Source organism: Lactuca serriola, chromosome 8 (assembly GCF_051521515.1).
Source record: "Lactuca serriola cultivar US96UC23 chromosome 8, Lser_US96UC23_V15, whole genome shotgun sequence".
In the NCBI taxonomy this organism is placed as follows: domain Eukaryota; kingdom Viridiplantae; phylum Streptophyta; class Magnoliopsida; order Asterales; family Asteraceae; genus Lactuca; species Lactuca serriola.
The window spans coordinates 57,158,169-57,182,608 of NC_136415.1; positions in this window are offsets into that span (position 1 = coordinate 57,158,169).

Consider the following 24,440-nt stretch of genomic DNA (forward strand, 5'->3'; position numbering starts at 1 on the left):
CATTTTTCTTACTATGTCAATCACATCTCCTTGAGGCTTTTTGCCGTTTCTGTGTTCAACCAACATTTCTATAATTTCCCCTACAATTTATAGAAAATTTGCACGCCCCCTTAACTATGGGTCTTGGACGGTCTTTTAGGCTCCCTAGGACATGTCTCAAAACGGATCAGTCTTTTCTCAAACGGTCTTGGGTAGGTGTTTTTTTGTCTTTTCGGTTTGACCTATTTGGGGCCGGTCTAGATCTTTTTCGGTCCAATCTCGTAGACTTTTTGTGTATCTTTTTCGATTTAGTTTTGAGGTGTTTTCAGTTTCGAGTTTTTCCATTAAAAAATATGAGATTAACACAAAAATGATACATTAAGAGATAATAAAAATGATACACTAAAATTTAATAAAGTAAAGAATGGAACAAGTTTAGTAATGAGATTTAAAATGTGTAATTGCACACAAAAATTATATGTATATAAACTTTCGCTTACAATCTTTTTGAGACTGGTCTTCGAACGGTCTCAGAACGGTCCGGTCTTTTGTGGCATTAATCTTGTAGCAGTTCTTTTTTTTTTTTGGACCGGTCCTTGACAGTCTAGGGCCCGTCCGGTCTTCTTTTGGTGTGATTTTGCTTTAGATTGGTTTGGTCTCGGTCATTCTCAGACCTTGTCCAAGACCGGTATTTTTGTTCACGTCTCCACGCTCCCCGTTGGCCCAGACCATAATGTAGCTTCATGCCACTTCATAATCCTCATTTAAGCTAAGTATTTGTATTTTTTTTAAAAACAAACTTAACAAATTTAAAGAAATTAGCAATGATAATATATTATAAAGACCAGTATATATGTGGTTTTGGGGGTTGAGCAACTTGTTTATTGAATGAATTGAAAGGAGTGGTAGCTGGCATTGGGACAGACAGTGAAAGAATGAATTAGGGAGGCATGGGTTAGGTTGACGTACTCCGAATAACACGGAAGAATGTGTTGAATGCCACCATTTAATTGCACTCTTTTGTTATTCCCAAAACCTGTCGAATATGCCCCTTAAACTTACCATTCATTACATTTTTACCCTATAATTGTTAAACAAGCTCCAATATGCTTGAATCAAAGTTAAGAACAAATTACACAAATACCATTAGTTTGTAAAATCTTTACCAAAAAAGTTATTATTAAGTTCTTTATATATATATATATATATATATATATATATATATATATATATATATATATATATATATATATATTCTATTCAAACTAATTATTGTACATCTATCGTATGTTATGATAATTACTAAGAAAATAAGTTGTTTAATAATGCGAATACGTTCAACCTTACAAATATATCGTCATTTTCATGCATTCTCGTTATTTTTTTTATTTTTTATTTTTATTTTTGTTCTCACACATCGTATTTCACTCATTTTCATTTTGACAGAATACGACCCAATAAAACATTCAGAACATTCTGACAGAAATGAGAATAATAATAATAAGTGTATAATAACCTTATAGACGAATTAATTAGTGATAATGTTTGTTAATGACAATAGTTATGTAAATTGAACGTGTTTATATTATCAAACAACATTTTTTTATCATTTTCATAGCATACGATAGATGTACAATAATTAGTTAGAATACTTAAACCTAGCTCTTTCTCTCTCTTTATATATATATATATATATATATATATATATATATATATATATATATATATAAGGTTTGATTTGATTAAGTGTATAGATTTTATGGAAATTAAGTAATCTATCAGTTATAAATAAACTTTTTAAAGAAAATAACATTTGTTTAGTTTTTAAAAAATAATCACTTTCTCCTTAATGTCCTCATTTTGGAATGTTCTTCAAATTCAAGAATTCTTTTATTGATATTTTTCAAAGAAATCTCTTTACCTATATACGAAATGTCAATTTTGAATTTTTTAATATTACCGTTTTTCAATTAAATGTTTGATTTAAACAAATTTTAGTAGAAAACGAAAACCTTTTTTTAGAAATTATGTAATTGTTCATTAGATTTAAACTTTTCTTACTATAGAGTTTGTTTTTCGAACTTCGAGAATTTAATCTAAAATCCGAAACATTAGTTCGAAATTTACTTTTTTGTTAGAAAAAATAGTTTTTCTCTGTTCGGAATCCTCCATTTCGGACTTGACGGTTATTTTTCTAAAAAAAAATTTGGTTATTTTCTTCAAACACATATTACATTATGGTTAGATTAGTTAATTTCCCCAGATTTTAATAACATTTCTAATGGTAAAAGAAATGAGGTTTGAACATTTTTTTGATGTAGTTTACACTTAAATATTCATAATAGCCTTTTAGATAAAATACTACACTATACTTTTTTTAATGTACACTTAAATTAATAAAGATTAAATAAAAAACGAGAATCAAAGCCAAGAATACAACTTTTTTCCAACATGATTGTATACTATGTGCATTGTAGCCATACGAATTGGGAGGTGATATTTTTATTTATATTTATTTATTGAAAAAAATTGTTTTGACTTTATACAATTCTTTCTTTAATTGTATAAAAGCTAAAACACTTTTTAAATAAATAAATAACATAAATCAGTTCCAATATGAATATCTCTCACTTTTTGTAATAATATTTTTAATAAACAATTGCTGAGATAGATTGAGTATTAGAATGGAATTTATATATGAAATGATGAGTATATATTTTGTGTAATAGGCAGTGTTGGGGAGTAAAAAGTATTGATCCCCTCTTCCAAGACGTGTATCCTCCTTTCAAGGCATTGATACTTAGAATCTACATTTTCACCCAAATGGCAATTCGCTTTTCTGAACTCTACCATTCAGGCATCCTAAATCTACTACATTTACAAAGGTCAACCATAGTCAAATCAATCTTTATCCATATATGATACCTAAACAACACATGTAGAATAATACACTTTTGTAATAAAGGAAAATACGTAAATTATTTTATATAGATGTATTAAAAAGAAGATTCAGGTACGAATTATAGGTTGCAGTTATGTCTTGTAAAATCTGTGATCTTTTGTCTTTTGAGTCAGATAAAAATGTTAGTTTGTCAGTTTATTAGAAGGACCCTTGTCAAGATTATGTACAACTAATGTTTTTTTTTTTCTATGAATCAACTAATCGCATTTAATCCTCACCTATATGTATTTGTTAATAATAATTAGTTCATTACAACATGCTCATTATTTCCATCTTAATTCTTAATCCTTGATTTTTGTACATTTTATTGAAGAGGAAGATAGTATATAAAATAGCTTATGGGAAATGAAGAAGATACAGATGAGTTCACATGGGGATGTTGTAGAGATTGGATTAAAAGATTTTTGGGTACAAGAAAAGACAAATGAAAGTGTCATATTTTGACCTTTTGGGGTAAAATAAAGGTACCCTTTAACATCTGTCGGAAAAGAAACATCCCAAAACCAAAAACACCCACAATTACTACTATTTTTGTTTTCTTACTTTTCTGCTACAACAATCATGAAACCTTCCGAAAACACTTTATGCAAGCTTTACACATTTTTCTTGTTTATTTTATTTTTAACATCTAAAAGAGAAGCCATAGTTTAATCTTTTGACCTACACAATCTTTTTCCAAGAATCCTATATTTATAAATCTTACATTGAATTTGATGATCATTGGAGTTAGAAAGAATAGTTATGCACAAATCTGGCAATTAATGGCGTTGCTCATCATGTAATCATGGAGGATTTTGAGCTCAGAAGGGACATGGTGGGGACTGATTTTGATGACAAATCTTGTCAAATTTAATCAACCATGATTGAGTGTTTTTTGTTTTTGAGGTGGGCTATGTTATGTGTACAAACTGTCAAAAAACGAAGGAGCCATCAGCCAGCTAAAAACCAAAATATAAATAAATAATCAAGATCGAAGCAAAGCAGAAGTGAGAAGAGGTGTTGAACTATATGAATTTCAAATCTCAAATAGTATATACATCATGATCGGCCATTGTTCTTGATCTACCAAACAAAAAAGGAAAGCATTTTGCCTTACACAATACCAAAATACCCACGGTTTAGCCCCTAATATAACGAAATTCATCCATATAATGTCACAAAAATAGTGGGAAAAACGTGGGTATTTTGGATATTTACTAACTACCAAAATAAATTATAAGAAAGACACAGGGAAAGAAAGAAAGAAAGAAAGAAAGAGCTTGAAGGTAACCTAAGAGATGCAAGGGTTTTTAGTTGTGAAGAGGATCTGGACAACTGGGAACTCTTCTTTTGTTTTCTTGAAAGCTTTTATCTTTTGAAACAGTGGTGGAGTTGAGACGAGCAAATCTGCCATTGAAGAACCTTCTGTAAAGCTCCGATCGTTTGATCTCGTCGGAATCTTTTGCAGATGAGGATTGTGATGATGGTGGTGGTGGTGGTGGCGGCGGTGGTAGTTGTGGTGGTGGTGATAGTGACGTTCTTATTGCACTAACCCTACAACAATCGCTATTCAACGCCCATATCTGAAGTACCAAGAAGATGATCAGCAAGACCACCATTGAAGAGTACACCGCTGATCTCCTCCTTCTGCCGGAAAATGACATGGTCGTTGAGAACCCACATAAAGTAATTGAGCAACTGATTCCACTATCCAAACCCTTTTCTCCGGTGATGTTTGTGTTCTATATTCGCCGGCGATTGTTTATTTATACCCTTATCATCTCTCTAACACTGATATACTCGGAGTGAGTGTGAGTGTTTCTCTCTCTCTCTCTATATCGACGGTTAAATATGATGGGATCTGAAGAAAAGACTTAACAAAGTTGAGAGGGAGAGGTAGAGGGTAAAAGAAGTTAATTTTCATGCAAAAATGGACCCCACTTGTATGAAGAACAAAATGATGACAGACCACATCAAACTTTTAAGTCCTGAATATTTTTTAATTTTTATTATTCAGCTTTATCTTATCCTATGAAACAACGTTAAGTACATGTGAAGAAAAGTTTTATTTAACTCAAATATTTTAAGGGTTACTTTGAAATTGTTGACGACTGAATGAACCTCGATCAGATCCAATCTTTGAGAACGTAACTAAACGTAAAAAATTCAAGAGATATTTATGGACCAGTTAAAAGAAAATTGTTTAAGAGCCGCTCCAATTTAAGCTAGGGTTTTATGGCTCTGGTATAACTTTGAGCTTTAAAAATATTAACTAACATTGATTTGAGCACATTTTATGAACAATGGAACACTCGTTCTAATTCTATCCAATATATCATAAATTTCAATAAATTGAATCATAGTGTAGTTAATACGATATTTAAAAGGTAACACAGTTGGAATTCTTTAAAACTAATATGCAGAATCAAGATTTCGACTTGCAAGGGCTATGTAGATATTTTAAGTAGCCTTTTAGCTTCTTTGAGCCGATTTGTATATCTTTGTTACTTTAGGCTTCGATGGAGTCGAGTCGGAAATCTTTTTGAAGTTGGTTCAAGGCGGTACTGTCGGCTACACCGCCACGAGGCCGCGCAGTACCACCAAAAGGGTGTTTCGAACTGGTTGAGTAAACCGCATGAATTCTTTCTCGCTCCCTCCCTGTTACTGTTCAATGATTTTTATATATTCAACTATATACACAATAATCATCTACTCTAAAAAACATAAATTCACTCCAATTCTTTCCAACAATCTCCAATTTCATTCAACTCTTTCAAAAATAATGAATCCATTCATCAAGAAATACGTTACAAAAGAAAATCCTTATTATACGTCTTCATCAGACGATTATGAAACCACTAATCTTCTTATTTTCTATGCATTATCTAAAATTACACAAAGATCATGAAGAGACAACAAAAAAAATTGTTGATGCAACATTAATTTGCAAATAATGCAACCTTTGGTGACCAAAAATTCAATAGAAGGTTTCAAATGAGCAAAGATTGGTTTATGCGTATTATTGGTGATATGGGTGTTATTTAGTCTGTTTTTTCGGTTTGCAGTTTAAACGGTTCAGTTTTTTCGTTTTTTTACATCTTAAAACTAATCATAATCAAACCAAATAATGTTCGGTTTAATCGGTTTTGATTAATTTGGTTACGGTCAATTTGTCTGTAACTGTAACTGGTTAAACTGTGACATACATAATTTGTGCGGCCAAATAAATCTTTCTCTATGCGCTTATTTAAAACAAAGTATCATGTTAAAGAATATAATAATGTAGAATTTGTCTCAAAACATTTTTTCAAAGATAAATTAGAGTCAAAATGTAACACTCGTTTTTCAGGTATTTTCATTTATGGCTCAAAGTTTAAAATGTTGACATTTTGGTACTTACACAGGGCATAAGTTGGAGCTCATTAAAATGGATGTGAGGACTTATAGTAGTAGCAACACGTAATGCCATAGTGCACAACCCAATTTTTTTAGGGTTTGAGCCCTATATAAAGGACTTAACTCCTTTGAGACCTTGCCCCCATCAACCTCCATCTCCCAGAAACGTTCCTTGCAAACCCTAGTTCATTGGTGTATGTTTTTTAGCTTGAAAGTATATGTTCTTGTGCTTATGAAGGAGGAAAGATGTAACACCCTATTTCGAATCATTTCATAATTCGGGTCCGTGACCCGAAGACCAGTTATCATAAGGCTTCGAGCCTTGGGGGAAAGAGAGATTTAGACCCCTTTGGATGTGATTAATGTAGATTAGGTGATCCGAGAGTTTGATTGACGCTTTGGAGCCCAAGGGTATAACCTTAAAGTGATAGTTTGGGACTTTTATGAATTTTAGATTTACGTTAGAAAAGTTTTAAGGCAAAGGCAAGTTGATAGGGTTGTAGAGCTTCTCATTACCTTTCCATAGATATAAAGATCATCGAAATCGTAGTTGAAACGAAGAAGTTACGATCGTTTAAAGTTAGGTGATTTCTGGACCAGCCGTGTACGTGAGGCGAACGAGGAGTACGCACGGCATACTCGGGAATCCCTAGTACATTGGGGGTAAATTGTGTATGTAGGGCGTACACGATCAGTACCCAAACCCTATTTTCGTGGTTTGAACCCTATTGAAGCTCCTTAACTTCCCTAAACACACTCCACTTCATCCTCCACCTCTCCAACACCATCTCTTGAAACTGTAATCCTCGATTGAGCCTTGTGAGAAAAAAGAATTTATTTGTAAGTGCTTTGGAATGTTCTTGGTACACCTTGGAGAAGAAGGGACTCATGGAAGAAGTGTTGGTTACATTGGAGCTTGTAGATCCAGACTTTGTTCACATTGATCTTTCTTCTAGAGGTATAAATTTTGAATCTTGATGATGATATTGTTAGATCTAGTTAGTTTTGAGTGTTATGAGCTTTTGGTTACTTTAAGTTCATAAAGTTTAGATCTTGAAATTTTGTGACCTTGTTATGGATAAATTTGGAAACTTTATCCATCTAAACATCATTTTGATTCAGATCTGAAGGTTGTAAACTTGGATTTAGTGGATTAAATTGAAAAAAGATGCACTTTTGGGTCCCTTTGAGACTTAAAGACTAGATCTTGTTTGTTGGGACCATTCTAATGGATAAAGTTCAAAACTTTATCCATTATGGAGCTATTATGAATCATAAAAATGTTTGTTTGATTGTTTCCTTAGCACCATGCAAGAGTTAAGTGGTTTTGAGTGTTGTGAAAGTAAGGATTTTGAAGATTTAACCCTCTTTAGCCATGCAAAGGCTTAAAGGTTTCGACTTTATGGTTTAAGACATTATTTCGGGTTAAGATAATAGTTTGGAAAACTTGAATTAACACAATAAGAGCTTAATGGTGAGTTTTGGCCTCTGATGAGTATGATGGGCGTACGTAGGAGTACGCTCAGCGTAACGCTTGGACAATGCATCGAGAACTTGTACATTGTGCTTCGTGGCTGAGTACACGGGGCGTAGGTTTGTAGTACATAGGGCGTACTCCCCAGGATGGATATTTTGGGCTTTTTAGGGATTGGGGCTTGTTGGGCCACTGGACTTTTGACTTTAGGCCATGGATTGACCGTAGGCCTTCTTGGTATTGGTCCCATGATAGTTTTTGGGCCCAATTAGGAAATTGGGCCATATTGGGCCTTGGGTTTCCATTTAGGAAATTGGGATTTTTCGAGAAAATAGGTTGGGCCTAGGTTTTGGGCCAAGTAAGGAAAGGGTAAAATGGCCTTTTACCCTGGTTATGGATTAAGTGGCTTTGATTCTTGTTTTGGGTCAAGATTCAATTATTAATTAGATAATCATTTGATGGTGCTACCGTGCAGGGATTTACGGATCAGCAGACTAAGAATTCATTGGCAGATTCATCGGCTTGAGGTGAGTTTCCTCAACATGTTTAGCGGGTCGAAGGCACCAATGCCGGCCCATGGTTTGTTATGTTAGGATGCTAGATGTCTATGTGACTCTTGCATGTGTATGTGCTTGTATGCTTATTGGGTGGGGCCTGATGGTTATTCAGTATGTTTTTACATTTGTTATACTTGTATGTTTGTATGTTGGGCGGGTCCCGTTATGTGAGTTAGGGTGAGGCCCATTATACTTAGTGGGCAGGGCCCGTTATGCGAGTTAGGGTAAGGCCCATTATACTCAATGGGCGGGCCCGTTATGCGAATTAGGGCGGGGCCTACTATATGTTTTATATGTATGGTATGTGGTATTTTGGGAAACTCACTAAAATTTGTGCTTACTGTTTTCAATTCTTGGTTTCAGGTGTTTCTAGTTCAATAGGGAAGGGCCCAACTTTATCACAGTGCATCCACCCATGTTTCCGCAACATGTCGATTTTGGGATTGTACTCTGATAACTCTATTACTTTGAATGTTTTTGTAAAGATAATTGGTGTTTTGGTTGAATAAAAATAAAATTTTTACCTCTTGATTTTCAGGATGTTAGAAGTTGGTATCAGAGCCTTCCTTTGAGGGATTCGAGCATACTCTTTGGTGTGTCTGAACTCAAACTGAGGGTTTGGTAAATTTTTCTAAAATAATAGGTTTTATTAGAGGATTTTATAATAAAAGAAGAGCGGTGTGGTGCGTGCAATCGACCGACCTCAAGTAAGTGATTACCAAAATACCCATAAATGTTGATATGCTATATGGTATGAATGTTTGCATGTAAGGATAAGGCTAGGGATACTTTCAGGAATTACTTGATTGATTAGCATGATATGTGATTCCTTGTAGCCTTGGAAGCATTGTATGCTATGCTAGATTGGGAATGTGTATTGTTATCATGATTTTCTAAGTGTATGCCACAAAAATTGTATACGGTTAGGAGCATATAGCGCTAGAATGATTGATTTGGCCTTATTTCCTGTTCCTCGTTTGGTTTTGGTCCCAGGGTAGAGTCTTTTATTCGACATTCTATTTGATCCTATCTTGTGTAAAATTTGCATGCATAAGGCAACCGACAGTGAGAGTGGAAGTTCCTTGCATGAGTGGTAGTATATGAGTTTGAATGATCTTTGGTTATTATATGGATTGAAGTGCAACTGCACGAATGCTGCTTTCTTTGTGCTTTGTGGAACTCTTAAGTAATGTGAGTGTTGATACATAAAGTGACCCTCTTTAACTTTAAGGATCCGTAATCTTGTTTTGTATCTAATGCAGTTGTAGTGGCTACTGCAATTGAAGTGTGTCTACCATAGTTAAAGCTGAAGAAGTTGGTTTGAGAACCGTAGTCATCCGCAATCACTACCACAATGAAGATTGATGAAGACCTTTTGTTAACTAACTTAGTGTATTAGCATTGCTTTATGGGACTCTATAAATAGAGACTCCCTTCATCATGTAACGTTATGGGACTCTATAAATAGAGACTCCCTTCATCATGTAATCACACATCTCTTTCACGATCCTTTGAACGTTCACTGAAATACAAAGATCATTCTCTCATATCTTTCTCTCTCTTATCTAATATCTGAGGTCCTCTTCATCTTAAAATGTTCACACTTACTAACTCGTGTTTGACTGCAAACCTTGTTACGAATCAGTTTGATGTTTACTTGATATAACTTGTTGTCATTTACATTACCGTAACTAACTATCTAACATTTCTAACTTATTATTGTTGAGCTAACTTGATCCTTTGAGATTAACTTATTCCACAACTATTATCTTGTACTAACGTTTGTTCAAGTGTTTCTCAAAAGTTTTTCTCTCAAAAATTGGTATCAGAGCCAAAGTGGTTGCTTTTTAAACAAAATCTTGGATTTTGAAAAGCCTTCTATACCAGTAAAGCTCATTCTTTAAAAAAACCAAAAAAAGGAAATATGGCACAAGCTTTATCATTGAACCTTCCTAAAAGTGTTGGAGGCTCGAACAGAGCACCAATACTTGTTGCAAATGAATACCACCATTGGTCCCAAAGGATGGAAAGGTATCTTAAGAGGCGCGGAAGAGATGTGTGGAGATCTGTGGAAGAAGGACCCCATGTCCCTATTCTTAATCATGTTCAAGAAGATGGTGCTCAAGCATGACTAGGTGGAGGTCAAGCTGCAATGAATTATCTAACCACAGATGATCTTGACAAGATGGAAAATGATGCCATAGCCTTCTATGAAATCTCTTACGGTGTTGCTAAAGAGATCTGGGATGTGCTCAAGAATCTCTATCAAGGGTTAGAACAAGCTCCGGATAAGAAACTCACCACATAACTAATTGAGTTTAACAATTTAGCTCTTCCTGGTGAAAGTCTTGACGACTCATTCAAACGATTCAATCTCATCATCACGAAGTTATCAAATGCAGGTAGAATTCGAAGAAATCATGAAACAAACCTACATTTTCTCAATGGTTTGGGAAGACATTGGTATACTACGAAGATGATTGTACAAGGAGATAGAAAGATCCATACGTTGTCCTTGTTCAAGTTGTATGGAGAACTTCAGGCACAAGAATCAACTGTTCGGGAAGATTATGCTGACCTCGGTGGACCACTTGCCCTGATAGCTCAAACCCCACAAGTCAAAACTTCATAGTACTCATATCCCACAGAATCATCGCAGTCATATGAAGCTAATGTTGAAATAGATGACGAAGAAGAATTTCAAAATGTCATTGCCTTGGTTAGCTAGCAATTCAACCGACTACCACCACCACCATTTCGTAAAAATCACCAGTTTACCAAACCACCTTTCAACCGCAACTTCAATCCGCAGAACAACCACTCATGATATCCCAGAAAGCCTCACCATCCACCGCAACCATATAATGCACATCATTCCAAAGAGGCGCCGCAGTCCAGCAAATCATTAGCCTCCGGTACCTCAACTGAAGAGAAAAATGAAATCATTATCTGCCACAAGTGCCATAAAGAAAATCACTTTGGCAAAGATTGTAAAGCAAATGTGGTTAAGAACAAGGCATTCTATCTTAGAATGGCCCAATAGATGGAAGAAAAGGAAACTGCCACAGCGTATGTTGCTCAAGTGAAGAGGGATCATCAAGTATGGTCATTTAGAGATGAAGATGAAGATTTTGACGAAATCAAGGGAAAATGAAAGATCTGCATGGTTGCAGTTGCTGAAGAGGACGGATCGACGAAGGTTGAAAGTAATTACTACTACATGGCAAAAGATGTAACGCCCGTAGATTAGGGCTAGTCAATTTAGAGACGATAAGCATCAAAAATGACTTTTTGATGGAAGATTATTTAGAAGGATTAATCTTAACCAAGTTTTAGTATATGTCACAAGGTTTCCGTGCATATAAAGAACGCCAAAATCCGAGTTATAACGAAGAAGTTATGACCTGTCGAAGTTTCGCGACAGAACCGGCACGCGCTAGCGCGACCCAGCGCGACGTAAATAGTGAATTTAAGGTTGATAGATATCTATCCTTAGTGATCTAAATGATAATTGAAGATCTCATCGATAGTAGTGAAACGACCGAAAGACAGACGAAAACTGACGTCAGACGAAGAAGTTACGAGTTCATAACGGAGTTTTCTTGTCCCAGCCTACTAAAAATAATATATAAGTAATATAATTATAATATATTAAAAATAAAGTCAAAATTAGCCAATGGAGTCTAAACGAGAGTTGTAGAGCATAATCTCACATTCGCGGCGATATAAAGAACGTCGAAAACGGAGTTCGTATGCGAAAGTTATGAATTTCTGAAGTTCGGGGCACGAAACCCCAAAACTGTCAGAGACCACGACGTGGCAAGCAGTTCCACGACGTGGCAAGTCTCCTGACACCTCCGGGAGGCCCCCAGATGCAACTTGGGATGACGCATGCAGTGACGACCAAGCCCACGACGTGGAAAAAGGTTGCCACGACGTGGCAAGGGCCAAATTTGCCCTATAAATAGATTTGAAGGGCCAGCCGTTTAGGGTTGCTATTTTCTCTCTTCTCTCTCCCGTTTTACCTCGATTTGCGTGCTAGAAGTACCCCGAAGCCCCGGTAATATCCCCGAGACCCGAAGCAAGTCCCGAAGCCCGAAGATCTCGAGAAGTGCGATTCCCGAGCCGAAGCTCTGCCCGCGAGAAGTTCGATTTTTGTAGAGATCTTCCAGATCTGCTGAGGATTTCTACTTCTGCAAGCCGTAGTGTTGTCCGATCATCTTCTGATCAAGCGAGTGTATAGTCCCTTTCATAACACGATTTTAATACAAGTATTGTGTGAATGTATTAAGTATATGTTTTGGGTGAGTATGTGATCACTTTCTTCTAACATATATATATTAAGTATTTGCTACGAAATACGTGCTATGTGTTTATATATTGTTGTTTATTTGAGATGAGTGTGGAATGGATGTTTTATATAGGTGTTAAATGAGTTAATCTGTGTATGTATTTTATATCTACAAATATGTTGGGTAGAACATGGGTAGATGAATTAGATGATGTGTGATGATAATTAAGTGATGAGAAATAGGTGATGATAATTAGGTGATGAGAAATAGGTGATGATAATTAGGTGATGAGAGATAGGTGATGATAGTTAGGTGATGATAATTAGGTGATGATAGATAGGTTATGATAAATAGGTGATGTGAGATGAGAGGAGATACCATAACCTTTACCGGTGATGTGGCAATTTGGCGATGTAGTCATCTACCAGAGTATAGATGGCGACCACAGACTATTCTAGATGACTCCGTGGAAAACACAAGCAGGCTCATAACCTGTAAGTGATGAATTACGAGTTCAGGCGATGTTGTAACTACGTATTCATGCAATGATACTCTAACCCTTACTATGAATTACGAGTCTAGGCGATGTTGTGGCTGCGTATTCATGCGATGATAGTCTAACCCTTACTATGAATTACGAGTCCAGGCGATGTTGTGGCTGCGTATTCATGCGATGATCCTTAGGAAAAAGTCCTTAGGAACAAACATATAAGGAAATGTGATGTAAGGAGATGAGAGGTAAATACGATGTAGGAGATGACCCTTAGGATAATTCCTTAGGGAAGGTACTTAAGAATAAACGAAGATAATGGGGATGGTAATTGGGTTGATTGTTTGATGATTATATATATGTGATATAATATTGTGGGTTGAAAACCCTATATGCTCACCAGGCTCCCAAGCCTGACCCACTCAGTTTAATTGTATCACAGGTATCGATATGAAGCTGCTTTGCACTGAGAGATTAAAGGAGATGTAAATCACTAGAGTAAATGAATGTATGTTCTGTTTATGCTTATGTGTCTGTATCGGAACATGACATCCCGAGGTTTTATTATTTAAATGAAAATACATTCTCTTTGAGAAATGTTTTGATAAGTTTTTTATCATATCTTGTTTTGGGAACAAATTCCGCAACTGTTTTCTTTAAACGAATACTCTGATTTATAAAACAAAGCATAAACAAATCGGTCTTTTCTGGCCGTGAAATTGGGGATGTCACAGTTGGTATCAGAGCATTAGTTTAAGCGAACTAGGCATTTCTAGTAAATTTCTAGACTTAAACTTAGAATGCTAAGTAATGATTGGGAAGAGTGTGTCTAATATATGTTAGGTAGTACACCTAAATTGACACAAGCACTAGTTTATTTTAGGAGTGATGCCTAAAATGCTTTTATGTGCTAAATGTTATATGTTTCCATATATGATATTATTTGTTCGGATCTATGGTCTGTTGCCGACCGGATCTGGAAACCTTATGTGTGTAGGATTCTAAGCGTACGTCTACAATATTAGACCTAGCATGTAAACGTTTCAGAGTGATAAGGATGATTTGAATATCTATCGTGAATAAGGATCTAATTTCACCTTATTCGGTGTATAGATCAAAAATGACAAGAACCAGGAGTGGAGCTGGAAACGTGAACGAAAATAGGAATCAACCACCTGTGGTTGAGCGAGTGGCTGTTGTACCAGCAACACCTGAACAAATTACAATGACTGGAGTACGAACCATGATTCAAGCCATGATGGCTGAACAAAAGGAGGAAATGAGACAATTGTTGCTGAACAACAGGAGTGAACCCTCAATACCAGTTGAACAGCCTGAGCTGAATGAGGGGCAGTTAGAAGAAGGGAACTATAGTGGGACCATTGGTCAAGCCAACCCACCAATAGTTCGCCGAAACAATCAAGATGGAGACAATGATGGACGTGGATGCAAGTACAAGGATTTCATGGCATCCAAACCACCGTTTCTTTCTGGTAGCCCGACACCGGTGCAAGTCATGGACTGGATCTCCGAGATGGAGACACTGTTTGAAAGTTGCGAGTGTAGCAATAGACAGAAAACCGCTCTTGCAATCCCTCTATTAAAATCTGGAGTACTGAGCTGGTGGAAGTTACTAGCCGGTTCAATGCCCAAGGGGGGAAGCAATCAAGATGTCTTGGGAAGAGTTCGTGGAGCAAATGAAAATGCAATACTGCTCTGAGCAGGATCTTCTGGAAATCAACAATGAGTTCCAGAATTTAAAGAAGGGAAAATTGAGCGTCACTGAATACGCTACAAGCTTTACGGAGAAGATGAAGCTTATTCCATACCTAATTCCAACTGAACTTTCCAAGGTCAACAAGTTTTCCAATGGATTACCAGCGAACTTTGGTCCGATAGTCAAGCAAGCAACCACTCTGAAAGTCGCCATCTGGGCAGCCAAGAATGTTGAGACCCAAATAAGGGAAAAGGGTCTAGAGAGAGTTGAAGTTGGAGGGAAAAGGAAACACGAGGGATCTTCAATGATCGACAAAGAAACCAAACTCTCAAAATCCGGAGGAAAAGATGAAACCAAGTGGTGTGAAAAGTGCAAGAAGAAGCACTTCGGAAGATGTGATGGGGAAGTGAGCTGCTATAAGTGTGGTAGGACTGGTCACTATTCCAGAGATTGTACGTTCGAAAATAGGAAGTGTTACGAATGTGGAGATGGTGGTCATATTTCGAAGAACTGCCCAAAGAAGGACAAAGCTGCAAAGAAAAACGTACCGCCACAGCCAAGGGCATTTCACATGATCCTCGACGAAGCGAATCAAGGATGAGGATTTTATATCCAAGGATCAAGTTATGAAGTAGCAGTGCGAATAGTAACTTATGATGTAGCCTATTAGAGGCATAGTATAGGGTGAACTTGAACTTTTGTGTAATCGTTTCAAGATTTAATATAAACCCTGGTTTTGTTATCTGATGTGATTGTGTGATTTCGTATGGTGACTTGGTTGACTGTAAGACAATACTTGGTACGAGTATGAGTAGGTGTGAATAGTAGTTGAGATCTATACTACTGGAAGCACAGGACTCACGCTTGGATCAGGGAATGTCGCAATTGAGAACTTAATTAATAATGGGACTGTAGACAACACCTATAATTGGGGATGGTCCAATGGGTACTAAACTGATGAGAACTCAACTCCCCGATTCATTGTTGATCGACCATATGTTCCACCGGATCGTGAGTTTCATTACCCAGTTAATGATAAAACATTTCCCGAAGTCTTAAGATGCCACTTCGATAGACTTCATGAGCTAAGTAACAATTGTGTCATTTAGGAAATTATTCTCGAATCCTCGAGTAATCCAAGTGATAATTACCCATCATTATCATAATTTGTCCCGAATCTCAATCCTCTTCAGATGTAGATGAAGAAGTCATTGTGGAAGGACCAGAATCTATTGTAAAATGTCCATCCTTGCCTTCCATAAAGTGTCCAAACAATAAACTATCATTAACATACTCTGCGGTAGTTCAGTCATTCGCACAGTAGATCGCAGTTAAAAGCTCAATGACTATTCAGCCCATTCTTCATGAATTACCAATTGCAAATTTTGAATTTGGCCAATGTTCACAAAGTCCCGAACTTTTTCGTTCGGATGAGTCAAGTCCTTGTTTTTCAACTCACTCAAAGTTTTTAAGGAAACCATATTTAAATATTTCTGATTGTGGTTCTCCAAAAACACAAGCAAAACTGGCTTTCAAAGAAGAACTCAGGTCCTGAGGTAAAAAGCGGGATACTGACCAAAAACAAAAATTTCAAACAAGCCAAGCTTTCAAATCAAAAGAACTTTGAAAAACCCACTACTGCCAAAAATCTTTCAAAAATCACGGCAGTCAAATGATCAAACAAAAAAGAATGTAAAGTGACAAAAACCTTTTCAAACACTCCTGCAAAATTCCAAAAGAAAGTCACGTCTTTTCAAAATTATTCCTTAAATGATATAAAGTGGAAAGGTATTTTACCAACTCATGAACCTTCAAAATCACATCAATCCGTCATCAGGTCAAAACCTAGGAGTAGTTCACGTGCCAAAACCTTTTCAAATCCCAACGACACTGCAGTCAAATCCCACCCACGGACCAGTCACAAGTCTTCAACCACACCCTCCGAACTGTTGACCAAGTACGATGTATGGATAAACAAGAAAAATCTCTCCTTTGGATTTTATCTGCTAAAAACATTTCGTACACTCCAACCTCATAACATTCCAGAAGTTACGAAAAACCTAGGACTAGGTCTAAAAACTTACAAGAAAGTTTCTCATGTAACCTCAGGCTCCAAACTTGTAACCTCGGGCTCCAAACTTGTTTCTCATATGAATGCATTCAGTAAGAAATTTTCTCATGTGAATGCATTAAGTAAGAAAGTTTCTCATGTAACCTCGGGCTCCAAACTTGTTTGGGTGCCCAAACTAACCAATTAATTTTTCAAGCAATGTGCAAGGAGGAACAAGAAGAGGAGTGGTTAATCGATAGTGCCTGCTCCTTGCACATTACCGGAAGGTTAGAATACCTTTGCAACTTCAGGCAAATCTGTAACGGTGGACATGTCACGTTTGGAAATAATGAAAATGGAATCATCAGGGGTTACGGTGTATTGACCACTGTAAATTTCTCAATTGTAAAGGTTGCTTACGTAGAAGGCATCAAGCATAACTATATCAGCGTGGGCCAACTATGCAAAGTTGGTCATCAGGTTGAATTTGATAATGAATATTGCTACGTAATGACACATGATAGAAACACCTGCTTGATCAAATCCAAAGCCGGATGGAAAATGTATCCTTTGGATGTCTCATTGATCATTAGCAAGCTACAGTTGTGTTTTCTATCAATAGCAGTATCTGAAGTTAGTTGGTTGTGGCACCGTAAACTAGCTCATATCAACTTCAGATACATCAACAACCTAGTCACCGAACAACATGTTTGTGAGTGTGGAAAATAAACCAAGGGAAGCCATCCTCTGATTATCGATTCTTCAATCGTTGAACCTTTAGAGATACTTCATATTGATCTATACGGTCCTTCTACCGTATCTAGTCTTCATCACAAGCAATAAATTTTGGTTATAGTTGATGACTTTCCTCGATTCACTTTGGTCTTCTTCTTAAGACTTAAATATGACACACCGCAAATCGTCAACTTCATAAAAGAAATAGAGCTCCAAATCAAGCTACCAGTCAGAAGGATAAGAAGTGACAATGGAACTGAATTCACTAATCAACTCTTGAATAGTTTCTTGGTTTCCAAGGGCATCAGTCACAACTTTTTAGCTTTCATGTCCTCAATCAAGCCTCGAACCATAAAAAAGTAGTCATGGAACCTGACTAGATCACCACAATGCAAGCGGAGTTAGCTGAGTTTGAAAGGAACAAAGTATGGAAACCGGGTCAAATCATTAGAAACCCATCCACAGGTATACAAACTCGATCCTCTACTGATTTAACTGACCACTGCCACTATGCAACTTTTATGTCATCAGTCGAGCCTCGAACCTTAAAAGAAGCACGCGTGGAACCTGATTGGATCACCATAATCCAAGAGGAGTTAGCTGAGTTTGAAAGGAACAAAGTATGGAAACTGGTACTGAAGCCAAAAGGCCACATAATCATCGGTACTAGATGGGTATATAAAAACAAGCTTGATGAGTCTGGTGCCGTAGTGAGAAACAAAGCAAGGCTAGTTGCTAAGGGGTATAATCAATTTAAAGGTGTTGACTACGACGAAACATATGCCCCCGTAGCCAGAATGGAAGCAATACACATTTTCTTAGTGTATGCGGCACACAAGAACATCAAAGTACATCAAATGGATGTAAAAAGTGCCTTTCTGCAGAACTGAAGGAAGAAGTTTACCTGCAACAACCTCCAGGCTTTGAGAGTCTAAAATTTTCAAACCATTTCTACAAGCTAGAGAAAGCAATATATGGTCTTAAACAAGCACCAAGGGCATGGTATGAGACTCTTTTAGAGTTTCTTGTCACGTCTGGATACAAAAGAGGTGTGATTGATCCCACATTATTTAGAAGGGAAAATGGTAATCAATTGATGCTCATCCAAATATATGTGGATGATATCATTTTTGGATCAACATATCAGGTTATGGTGAATGATTTTGCAAAGCTCGTGACAAGTAAATTCCAAATGAGCATGAATAGAGAGATCAACTTCTTTCTAGGATTTCAAGTGAAACAAGTTCCTCAAGGGATATTCATTCATCAAGAAAAATATACCATTGAGCTAGTGAAGAAATTCTCAGTGGACTAGTCCTCCTCAGCCAAGGTCCTGATGGCCTTTAGATATAAGATTTCAGTCGATCCTACTAGAGAATCAGTTAACCATAAAATCTATAAAGGAATGATTGGTTCATTTATGTACCTCACCACAAGTCGACAGGATATTGTCTTTGCAACAGGCTTATATGCTCAGTATCAAGCTGACCCTAAAGTATCTCACTTGATCACAATTAAGCAAATTCTTAGATATCTAAAGGGAAGTAAAGCGTTAGGCCTCTAGTACCCTGCGGGAAATGATTTCAGCCTTCAAGCGTTCACAGATGCGGATCATGCAAGATGCAAATTAGATCGAAAAAGTACTTCAGGTGGATGCCAATTCTTAGGAGGAAGACTAGTCAACTGGTCTTCAAGAAAGCAAAATTGTGTTTCATTGTCTACCACAGAGGCGGAATATGTGGTTGTAGCCAACTGATGTTCCCAAGTTCTTTAGATGAAGACTCAAGTCATGGACTACGGTTACAGATTGCTGCGGGTACTAATTTATTGTGATTTAGAGAGTGTTATAGCGATTTCTCATAATCCTATTCACCACTCTAAGACGAAGCACATTGAACTACGGTACCACTTCATCAAAGATCACATCCTTAAAGGTAACATCGAACTAATTTTTGTTCCCACTCATGAAGCAATAGGTGATGTTTTTACTAAGGCACTTAATGCTATAAAATTAAATGGCTTTCTAGAAATGCTAGGAATGATGAATCCAAAACCACAATTCTTCTTGAATTGTTAGCTACCGCAGACCTCACTTGGTCTCTAAGTGTGAAAGAATTGCTTCTTTTCTTTTCAAAATAAAAAACTCTTGAAGCATTCTCTTCACTACGATTCTGTAATAATATATTCCTCATATTTATTTTTAGTATACCTAGTATACCGCAATCATATATGCTCAATATAATCTTTGGCTCCTTTTATTTCTTTTATTTCTAACTTAATGATCAAGTGTTCTTTCAGCTAATGCTACCGCAGTCATACTACATACCACCGCAGTCATTTGAATCCAACCGCAATTGCAATAAATGATCCCACAATCATAAATTCATAAAAGCTGTGAATAATGTTGTGTACTATCTAATGTACTATAATAAAAAACATTCTTTTAAACATTCATTTTGTCGCACATGACAGTTTCAGTCCTCTTTCAAATAACTTTCCTTCGACAAGTTCCTTGTTCGGATAAAAACAAATGAATCGTTTTACCATAAACGAAATCTTTAAGAAATCTTTTCCTCAACCTGTCATATCACCTAGCCGTTGGTTGTCAAATCGTTTCCACTTCCCCATTTTCATAACGGTTAAAACGATTATCAACCACACGTTCAGGCGGCGTGTGATAATAATATTGTTTTGCAATAAATGCTCCTCTTTTCCTGGAAGCACTTTATTTTTTGATTTATTTAATTGCGGTTGATAATGGTAAAACCCAAGGGTTTTGAATTTTAACAGTTGTAGTAAAATTAATTACAATGTTTTTTGAAAATCCGAAGGTATAAAAACCCCCAGTTTCTCCCAAGATAGCTTTTACGATATCTGAATCCTTCGACGAACGCTTTTTCTTCTCCATCTTCTTGATCAAATAGTCTTCTGCAAGTTATCTCAAAACCTTTGAACAACAATCATTAAATTTGGTGTTTCAAGGAAGCAATCAAAAGCTTCCGGCTCTGCTCGCCCAACTGGTTCTGAATCCACCATCTAGGATCAAACTCCTTCTATCGAATCGAGCAACTTTAGGGCCATCTTCAAAGATCATCCTTCATACAACGAGGTAATCAGATTAATGATCAAATTTCTCCCAAAACATCCACTGTATGGTGAGTTTAATGCTTTCACAGAAGCAGTTCCAATGACAGTTCTATTCAAGTGTGCATTCTATGTTTTTCGTCCAAGTCACAACTTACAAGAGGTGCATCTCAATTTGGTGGATGATTCACTGGTGGTTATCACAAAAGACATGTTCTTGAATGCAATCAACCTCTCAACAAGATTTTACTCTCCAAGCACTAATGACGTGGTATCAAATTTGTACCAAATGGGTTACCAGAAGAAACTCAAAGGGATCCGTGAGTTCAAGAAGAATTGACTTCAAGCTGTATGGCAGTTTGTGTGCCACTTTGTCATCAGAAGTCTCTTAGGAAGAACAGGTGGAACAGATAACATGGGGATCAAGCTCCTGGAACTAGTATGGAGTATCTACTCTGGAAACATCGTAAACTATGGTCAAATTTTATGGGACGACGTTTTGCAGTACATTCCCAAGGAAGCTCCAAGAGAAGATGCAATTGAGCTTAGTTTTTCTCATTTCTGGTCGCTATAGATCTCGGATTTGGACAAGGATGCCAAGCAAGATATGGTTAAACGACACGAAGTTGTTTTCCACTCGCGATCTGAAAAGGTACACAACCTCTAAAGATCAAACTATTTTCCTACCCCTTAGTTGGTTGCCAGTGTATATTTTGGAGTCCATTGGACTCGCAACTCTTGATGTAGTTGACCATATTGTGGCTACGAGTGGTATTTCCCCATACCACTCTTCCCCACCCAGACCAAGTCAGTCTACCGCAGCCCCTACCACAACACAGGTTCCTCCTAGAACTGCAGTTCACAGGTCCCCCCTTCAACCACAAACCAAGTAACTCAACCAAAATTCAAACGGGTTAAGTTAAATGTGACTTTAAAGAAAGCACCAATCAACATAGTGAAAAATGGTGCTCGTATCTAAAAGAAACGTAAGTCCAAAACTGCATAATCCTCTGATGCAGTTCATCACTCTCCTTCTAAAACTCAAGATCCCCCAGATAATGTTAAAAATGATTCTAATCATGAGTCCTTGAACTCAGGAGATGTTTTTAGACAAAAGAAATTGAAACTTACCCCCAGTCAAAGCCAGATGCGTGCCATGACTCATACTGCAGTCTCTCAAAAGACTCTGGTAGTCATTGGATCTACCATAGGCTCACCCATTCATACCCCATCCCACCACTCAGATACAATGATTGTATTTGTTTTATCCCACCATGAAGACACACCCCCAGTCGAATCCGAAGTGGACCCAATTGGTTCGAGTCTCCTTAAGGTCTCCAGTGCATCACACTTGCATTATTTTGAGCTTGAGGAATTGAACTCCATATTTCTTCGTGTCGCACAAACACTGCAAACACATGTTGCACCACATGGCACTTCTTCAGCTCTAACCTAAACTGATTTGAGGCCGGACATGACTTCAGGTCAAGGAGACCGAGGAATCTCAGGAAATCCTATTCCACCACCATTACTTACAAGTGATCTAGGTGTAGGGAGTACAATCATGCTAGGAATCACGAACCTGAGAGACAGCAGGGTGTGACATCAAGGATTTAATGGTTACCAATCTGATGATTCTTTAACTCGATACCATCCAAGTACTAAGTCCGAAATCAGAAAATTCGAGGCATTCAAAAGGGAAGTGCAAGTCAGGAAAGGTCAGCAAGTTTAACAACAAAAACAAAAAGAGAAGGATCTTCAAACAGTTGAAAATATTAGGCAGATTCTTTCAGCAATGCGAAAACAGTCCATGACATCTTGGCGATTCAGCAATGGATGTCCCAGATGGAAGAAACTGTTCACCAAGCCAAAGTCATAGAAGGTGGTGTTAGACCTTTAAAGCCCCATCCAACAGAAGAAATCCATGATTCAAACGACGATGGAACCGATAGTGAAATAAGCTCAGGCCTAATGTTCGGCCTTGATGATATTGACTTGGAAGATGTTCAACAACCTCCCATCTCTGAAGAATTCATGATGTTGTTTGATGATGAAGATTCAAGTGGATCCCAACACTGCACCTCTAAGCCAAAAGCAAAGAAAAAAATTGTAGTATCACGAAAGGAGTTTCTAAGTCTCCAGACTAAGGTTAATCAAGTCCTGGTCGCAGTCACAACTAAGGAACCAACAAATACTGAAGTTCCTGTACCGCAGTCTTTCGTGGAAAGGGTGGAAACTCTTGAGATAAGGTAAAGGTTACTTACTCAAAGAGTTAGTCTCTCAATCGAAATGGGAATCAGAGACTTGGATAATCGTCGAACTACAACTCATAAAGAGTTCATATTAACTGTTGAACAACTCATCAAGGAAATAACAACACTGAAGGATGAGTTCAACGCTTCACTTGAAAAACAATCAACTCACTCATGAAACCCACAATGCGTATGAATCCAACCTTTCCGTTCTACGAAAAACAATCAACGGCTTACAGAGATCCCTAACTACAAATTCAAGTGTTGATGAGATTCTGCGGCTCACCAAGGAAATCTATCAACTCCTTTTCAATCAAGAAATTCCCAACAACCATCAGCTCTGTGATACAATGAAGTCTCAATTTAATGAAGCTTTTTCAAAACTTGATGGACTTAAACAATGGTTTGAGGAGCAACAATTTGTTACTTCCTCAAAAGAGGGAAGTGAGACCTCACACATTCTCATCATGAGCAAGTTCGCTCTCATTCCAAGACTCCTTCAATTCATTAAAACCTTCCAAGAATTCCAACTTCGCAACCTTCTCCGCAACCATATCCAAAAAAACCAACTCCGGTGCCATCTCCACAACAAAATCCACCGCAAAAAGATTCGCAACAATCTCCTCATCAGACTCCTCCACAATTCAGAAAATTGGAGCCAACAATTTCCTCGGATCATTCTCAAGACTCACCGGCCACTCTTCAAAGAAAAGGAGATTGGAGGGCCGCAAATTTGCCGAAAAGATATGGTGGGCAAATGGTTTTGATACAACCATGGATGAGTCCTTAATCAACTCTTGGGTAAATCCTACCCGAAGGCTTCTCGATGATGATTATAGGCCTATCTTGACCTATGCTGAGCCTCCATCCGATGGGTATTGGGACATACCAATCTCTCCAAACTCCAAGTTTTTCCCCGTGTTCGAGCCATTTGATCTCAACCTCCCATATGATCAAAGAATTCCCATTAAATTTGAATGCTTAAACATGTTTCATGCAAAACATGGCACTGACTTTGAAAAGATTTGGTCTAATGACAGACCATCAGGGGTGAAGAATTATAAAGTGAGGAAGTTTATGAAGATTGACTTCGTTCAGTATACCCTAACTAAGAGAGGAGATGATTATATTAGGACGCAAGCTGACTTTCCGTCCATGAATCCTGAAGAAGTTTTCCTGATTGCAAGGGTTTTCTAGATCAAAGCTGAAAAAACATCCAAAATGAAGATTGACTGTGAGAAAGCTTGTGAGTTTCTTAAGGAATTGGTCTATGATTTTGGGAAAGTAAATGTTGAAATTTGCCCTGCCCTGACCAAGAGGTTCAAATTTCCATAGTTTGAGTCTGCACCAAGCTTTACTGAAGGTTATAAAGAAATGTCACTCGGAGCAACAAACTTTCCGGAGTTAGGAATTGCTTATAAGAAAGCCAACAATGATCTTAAATACTTCATTTTTGTTACCACAGTGCACAGA